Source organism: Vombatus ursinus, unplaced genomic scaffold (assembly GCF_900497805.2).
Source record: "Vombatus ursinus unplaced genomic scaffold, bare-nosed wombat genome assembly UNPS02014799.1, whole genome shotgun sequence".
NCBI lineage: Eukaryota > Metazoa > Chordata > Mammalia > Diprotodontia > Vombatidae > Vombatus > Vombatus ursinus.
Genome location: NW_020954577.1, coordinates 17,975,313 through 17,983,347, shown reverse-complemented (window position 1 = coordinate 17,983,347; position 8,035 = coordinate 17,975,313).

Genomic DNA, 8,035 nt, shown 5'->3' with positions numbered 1-8,035 from the left:
GGAGTCAGGAAGACTTGAATTCAAATCTAGCCTCAGAGGCTTACTAGCTACATGACCCTAGGCAAGTCACTTTGCCTTAGTTCCTCATCTGTAAAATGAGGTGGAGAAGGAAATTGCAAACTGCTCCAGTATCTCTGCCAACAAAAACCCAGATGGGGCCATAAGAGTTGGACATGACTGAAAATTTCCACAGGAAGAAGATCAAAAGACCCTGGAAACCACATCAGCCAGTAAATGCACAACGTCCTTGCCAAGTGGAGATCTATGGAGGTCAAACCCAACACTGCCTCAGAATAGAGCTTTATAAAATCTTACAGAAGGGTGTTGGAAGATTATAAGCAGTGTTACTGTATCAAGCACCTCATAAAATACCAGAAGCGGTAAAGGAAAATTAAAATTTTGAGAAAGCTTAGCAGGAGCCCCACTTAGTCAAATCACCTGGAGCAGAGGGGTCAAACCCAATGTGTGGCAGGAAGTCTGTAACTTACCCATGTAGCCCCAACCAGATTAAATGTTATTGGGAAGTAGGTAGCAAAACAAATAAAATGCAACAGGACATAGATAATGTTAATATGTAATTTTTAAGTCAATACACAGCCAGCAGGGATCCTTCTGTACAGTTAGTGGCCCTTATTTCTCCTTGAGTTTGACACCACTGATGTGTCATTGAAGGATGAGATGGGAAGGAATGACAACACACAGATGAAACAGAGGAGATATCTGTTCAGGTGACTTCAGCAAACTGTTTTCTTCATGCATGGCAGCAGAGCCCCTACCTTTGGATTCCACTGTCACAGTCTCTGAGACATCGTGTGAGGAAGGAGAAGCAGAATTAAATAAAGATGGGGTGAGCTACTGGACTAAAGAAATAAACCCAGGGGAGGAACTCACTAGGGAATGGTACAATCATGAGAGTACCAAGTCATCAACAGGGTGAATGGCACAATGGATAGAATACTGACCTTGAGTTAGCAACACCCATGTTCAAATACTTCCTCAGACACTAGCTGTGTGACCTGGGAAAGTTACTTAATTTTCTGGGCCTCCATTTCCTCCTCTGCAAAATTGGCACCTTCCTCCTAAGATAGTCATGTAAATAATATAAGATAATATTTGTAAAGAACATAAAGCTCCATTTAAATATCACCATTTCAGTAATAACAGTTCTATTTTTCAAGGTACCTGAAAGATGGGAAGCTCCCACATACTTGGGAAGAGTTGCAAGCATTATTATTACCAACAAGGGATGATAAAAGATCAGTAAGTAGGTCCCTCTGTACTTATTGTTTCTTGATAACAAAAGAACATTGATTCAGTGAAAGCATCCTGCACAGGCGTCCTGATCATATAGGAATCACTGAAAGATGTAAAAACAGAGAAAATCTTATCTAGTGACCTGATTATTGACATCAAGAAAGTCATAAAATGGGGAGACGTAGGATTGCTGAAGGTGTCTGCTCAGTCATGGGGGATGCCCAGGCTAGAAGGGCCATGGATGGATTCCCTACAAATGGCACCCATTCCAGATAATCTCATTTTTCTCTGACATTGTACTAATTACAGAGGAACCTCACCCATAAGATTTCAGTAAAAGTATCTACCTAGGAGAAGGTAAATGGAGGGAGCACTTCCTGCCCAGACTATGCGATACTGATGAGTGGAGCACCCATGAAGATTGGTGATCATTATGTATGTCTTAGAGCCTGGATATGATTTAGATTCAGAATTGCAAAGGGGAAGGAGAATGGGCTGTCTGGCCTTGGAGAAGTTGCAGGGTCCTTTTGATGGAGCCAAGTTTCTCCCTGAAACAAAGACCTATATATATATATATATATATTTTGCATTTGTATTCTTCCAGTGGTATTCCATGGCTGCTCTTCAAAAAATGACCCAGGCTCAAGAATTTAAATTATAGACCACCCAAAGGGCAAAGAAAAGGACAATGATGGGCATGAGAAGACATCAACATTTTACCAGCCAAGAATTTCACTGGAGAAGATGTGTGACGAATATTGCCAGAGGGATACATAACTGGAAAAGGAGGTTAGCTTGTCATGTTTCAGAGCCAAGGTTAACTGATAGGGAGCCTGTGTGAACCCATCGTCATCCACCCAATATAAAAAGATCTAAAGAGAAGTCCCCGTCATGTTAGGTGAGTCCCTTGTGGAAGATTTTTATGGGAGGAAATTAATGGGAAGGAAGGAAAGGAGAAAGGGAGGAAGGAAGGAAAATAAGAAGGAATCATTTATTAAGTGCTTACTATGTGCCAAACATCATGGTAAGAACTGAGAATAGAAATATAAAAATAACCTCTGCCTAAAGAGCTTATATTCTAATGTGGCATGATAGCTGGGGAGGGCCACTTTGGTCTGGAAAGCTATACAGATGCTATCTGGGGAGGAGATTGCCATAACCCATCTGGGAACATTCGGGGGCTCAGTTGATAAGAGTCCTGGATTTGGAATCAGGAATACCAAAGTTCAAATCCGGCCTCAGACACTTAGTTACACGATGCTGGGCAAGTCACTTAACCTCTGTCTTCCTCAGTTTCTTCGATTATAAAATGCGGATCATAATGGTACCTACCTCTCAGGATTATTGTGAGGATCAAATGAGATATTTGTAAAGTGCTTAACACAGTATCTGGCACATAGTAGGTTCTTTCCTCCCCATCCTTCCCCCTCCACTTTACTAATGGCAAAGTTGATTTGATCATGGTTCCTAGTCCCAGAACTGTACGGAGCATGGGAAAAGAAAGGCTACTCAGATGAACAGTGGGGTAGGGGGTGTCTGGAGAGGAGGACAAAGCTGGAAAGTCAGTAGAGTTAAAGTCATAGTGATTACATTATTTTCCAAATAAATACAAAAAATACAACTTATACTCAATCAGCATCAAGTCCACCAACAGGTCTTAACAAGCAAGTGTTGGTTGGGCAGCTAGGTGGTATAGTGAATAGAGCTCTTGTCTTGGAGTCAGGAGGACCTGAGTTCAAATCCAGCCTCAGACACTTAATACTTACTAGCTGTGTGACCCTGGGCTAGTCACTTAATCCCAATTGCCTCACCAAAAAGCAAAAAACAACAACAACAACAACAAAAAACAAGCAAGTGTTGGCAGGCGAGCATATCACGCATTATCGGGAAGCCCAGTGTGCATTAGCAGGAATATGTACAAGTAATGACTTGTTTACAATACTATATTATATGGTTACATGACACAATTTTGTGTCATCAAAATTTCAATGCAGGAAAAAAAACACAAATTTACAATAAATTATTAAATTTAAGATGCATTATTTAAAAATAGATATTTTTTGAAATGATGCAAATAAAAAAAAGAGTGAAAGAAAGTAGATTTCTAGGCGTCGAGTAATTTTTTTTTTAAAGGGGGCAGTTGGCCAACTAAGTTTGGGAACCTCTGGAATAGATGACAATGTATGTGTGTGTCTATTAATAAGTCTTAACTGCTTTAGTCACAGATCCAGAATAAAGAAGTTAGAAATTGAATTAGGGAAGTTTCCACACTGCTTTTGACTCCCAGTTTCTTAACAATAATTAGATATTTAATTAACAGGCTTTTTGAGACCAGTCGAGAAGCATTTATTAAGTGTCTCCTATGCACCAGACACAATGCACGCTGGGAAAGAATCATTTGGAAACGGAAAGATTTCGAATCCGCTACCCTGATCCCTGCACTCAGCACTCTACAGGGTTTATTTTTACACCCTTCTTTGTCAGCAAGGGTTTTTTGGGGGGTACAAAAACCAAAGGCCCCCCAGCGAAAGCACCAAGCAACACTGTCTCCCAATCCTCGTCTCCTTCAGGCACCGAAAGCCTTCATTAATCCCACATTCAGTGACTGTGCAGGAAGAAAGACAGAGCCATTTAGCCAACAATAGGCTATCGGTTCCCCACCTAGGGAGAGCCCACATCTTGGGGGGTTTATTAATTCACAATGTTTTGGAGCCTGGATCTTATTACGCTTCTTACTGGAGGTTTGAAGCCATCCTGGCCATGGCCCCACGCAGCTGAAGTCTGGATCAAAGGGCTGAGAGCCCCATGAGCCTGGCCCTTCTCTGCGGATGGGGTGTGGTGCAAATGAACGTCTCCAGCCTGGCTCTCAGGCACCAGCTGAAAACGAAGGAGGGAGAACGGGGTTGGGAGAACATGGCACAGCATGGGGCTGGGAGCTCAAAGACCAGGGCCGGAATCTGCCTGCCTCTTTTCTGGGTTGCCTGTGTGATGGTGCCAGGCACTGGCCCCTGTGAGCCTCTGAGTCTGCATCTGTAATGTGGGAGCATCAGCCCAGACAGCCTCCAGCCCCTTCTCACGGTGTCCTAGGCCTGGGACTTTCACCCCTCTTCGAGATCAGAAAGCCCTTCCCCAGAGCTTCCACCCAGGCCCACGCTGCATCCCAGGGGTTTTCTTCCCCAGAGGCAGGAGCTGCCCATTGTAGAAGACCCCAAAGGTAGGGCTGGCTTCATCGGTTCCAGTCTGATGATAGGAGACCAGCTTTGACTCTGGCCGGGCCTTGGAGACCAGCTCATCTCCCGTCCTCCTCTTACAGATGAAGAGATTGACGCCCAGAGAATGGACCTCCCAAGGTCACCCAGGCAGGACCAGAGTCAGCATTTGAACTCAGGCCTTTGGCTTCCAAACCCATGGCTCTTTCCATTGCGCATCACTGTCAGCTTTGATCAGTTCAGTTGAATAAGCTGGGCACTGTGCTGGGCTCAAGGGAAATAGAGACAAAACCCCACCAGGTCTTGCCTTCAAGGAGGTCGAGGGGAACACCCCCAGGCAGGAGTCAGGCCATACAAAGTTCTTCATGAGGGAGGGAGCACTCACAGGGTCATGGGGGAATCAGGAAGGGCCCCTTGTAGGAGGGGGCCCCTAGGCTCCTAAGAGGCCGGGCTGAGGGACAGCCCCTGCCAAGCGCAGACACGGCAGAAGGTCACCAGCCTGCAGCCGCTGACCTGGGATGCTTGGGCAGCAGCATCTGAGTGAAGCCTTTGGCCACCAAACAGCCAACACTGACCTCAGCCCAGTTTCTTCAAACTGGTAGTCAGGGGCAGACACATCCCATGGGACTCTCACAAGATTCTCCACCTGGTTGTGTCAACTCCAGGGTCCCAAAGAAGATGGCCCAAGATGATGATTCCTTCACTATTTCGTTAAAAAACAAGTCCACCTTCGCGTCCCTAAGAGCCCCGTGGAGCGAGGGGGCATGTGGAGGGAACAGCAGTGACAGAAGGTAACAATGTGTGTCTGGGTCTTGACAGGAGCCTGGCTGGGCCTCCCAGGACGGAGCCTGCGGACGCACTGGGCACCGCTCTGAGGAAGGGGACGGCTGGCACTGCCCAGGCTGGCAGGCTTCTGTTCTCAACATCTTAATGAGTGAGACATTTCTGGTGGAGGGAAGCAGGCCGGCTTTTTGTGAGCGATGGGCTCAGAAACGAGTTTCTGTGCTCGGAGGGTGGGGGAAAGACCGAATTCCAGACTCGTCCATAAAAGAGGAATGATAATGATGCCTCCAGCTGTGTGGACAGATGAAAGTAATTGTGAAGCGCTTCACACAGGGCCTGGCGCACAGTAGGTGCTGTGGAAGTTGGAGCTCTGAGTCGCTCTTCCTCTCGGCTTTGCACTGACCAGCTCGGTGCCTGGAATGCGCTCCCTCCTCATTCCTCCTCCTTCCTCCTCATCCAAGCCATGTCTTCCCAGAGGGTGAAGTTTGACCCCCATCTTCTTCATGGAGCCTTCCCTCATCCCCCAACTGCGAGTGCCCCTCCCCCAAACTACCGACATTTTTTCATACTACTATTTGTGTTACTTATTCCCTTTATGGTTTCCATTCATTTATTTATGCCCTCGTAGTTGTCTCCCCATCAGAAAATAGATCTTTGTGAGTAGGGATTGTCTCATGTGGGGGCTTGTGCCCCCACCCCCACCCCTGGTGCCTAGTATTGTACATGGCACATAGTAGGTGCTTAATACATTTGATTGATTGGCTGAAGTTATGAAAATGCTTAATGAATGCTCTTCAAATGCACCTCCTACTTTTGAATTAAACCAACCAACAAGGTAAGAGCGGGCCCTCGTGCCCTTGCCATCTTTACCTGTTGAACAGGATGCCTTTTTCTGACTCTGATTTTGTAAACAGGGTGAGTCGGGGCCTTGCCTTCTCATCTGGCCAAGACCGGATGCATTCATTTCCAGCGGCGTCCTAATTAGGACTCCGAGTTTAAAAGTTTGTCAGATGGAGGAAGGGCTGGATTTGAATCTCACATCTGCTCAGTGCTCAGTATGTGACCCTAGGCAAGTCACTCAACTCAATCTCCCTGAGACCCAATGTCTTCAATGGTTAAAATAATAATAAATTTTAAAAATGGGTAGAACAGTATCTGTGATGAAGCTGAATGGGCCCTCTGTCCAGCATACTCCCTACGTCACAGCGTGGTTGTGATACTCCAAGGTGGACGGGACACACAGGGAGTGCTCTACAAACCTATGCATACTGTTATCCTTCAGGCGAGCGCTGGAAACACTGGGAATGGCTTAGGTCCTCAGAGCCCGACGGGGGTCCCCAGCAAGGTGATGCGGGGACTCCTTCTGGGCATCTGAGGGCCGGCTTCGGCTGGTTTGGGATTATCCAGCCACCCTGTGTGGTCATTCCCAGGAGAGGCCCCAGCCTGCCTTGTGCGTCTGTCTATGTCCGAGTCGCAGTCAGGCCCCTCCTCGGTGATCTGGCCTTGTTGGGAAGCATTTGCTCGAGAGTCTAAACATGTTTGCGGTTTTGTTTTGAATCGTTTGGCTAACACATCAAAAGAGAGCTGAGGATTCCTTAGATGAGCTGCTGGCCTCTCAGGTGTGACGCCTCATTGATTACCACAATCCAGATTAGTTTGGCAGAGGTAGAAACGCTGTGAAAGTTATATCCACAGCAAAGCTTTCTCATGGGCAGGGGGGTGTCCCTGAGGAAGACGAGCTCATCCTTCATCCCCTTCCTGGGCAGTCTCTGCTCCCCCCACCCCGATCTGAGCCGATCGTCACGGCCCGTCGCTGTTATCCGGTCACAAAGGGATTTCTCTATGCAAGATCCCAAGAAATGATCACAAATACGTCTCCTTGTTTCAGTGTGCGTTAGTTCTTTCAGGACACAGAGGAAGACGGGACTAAAACATGCCCAAGACCGGGGAAGGCCACAATGGCGGCTTGTGCTGCTTTCCACTCTCACTTAAAGGAAGGGGAGCGGAAAGAAAGAAGACTTTATGAGAATTACACACTGAAAAGGAAGTCCGAGTTGCCTTAAAGGCAACAATGACAACATCACAAAGAAACAAAAATATCTCCCCTAAGATTAGGGCTCATCAGGAGCCAGAAAACGCCCTAGGCTCCTATATCTGCAGCTGGAAAGACCTCGGAGGCCATCTGCCTCCCCTTCCATTTTACAGATGGGGAAGCTGAGGCCCGGGGAGAAGTGACTTGCCCGTGTTTGCATAGCTAGGAATTTTATTGGTCTGATTCAAACCCAGGCCTCCTGACAAGTCCGGTGACATCTCTCAAGAGGTCAAGACTATGCAGGTAAAATCCCACCTTCGTACTTGGTTTCCAGCTGTGATTTCACTTCTGAGGACTCCCCTCCCCCGCCCCACTCCCTACTCTATCAATGAAGGTAGTGGGCATTCTTTGGGAGTTATGGTAACTCCCGTAATTAGCTCCCCCCCGCAGTAGCTCCCATAATCAATTAGCAGATGACCCGCTATCTCTGGGAAGGGCCTCCTCACATTTCTGAAGGTTAGTGGTCAGAAGGCACTGTTTATGTCTAGGCCCATTCCTATAGAGATGCCCCTGCCAGAGTGGACCCTTCCCTGGCAGGACCGTTCATGGGTATGGAGGGCCCTCCGTGCCAGATGATCTGGTCATGGCAATCAGCCTTCCCTAGATCTCCTTTTGAGCCTTAATGTAAAACCTTCCCTGTGTAGGACTAGGAAAATATTTTTCATGTGTTAAGTATTGATTTTCCTTAATCTTTTGA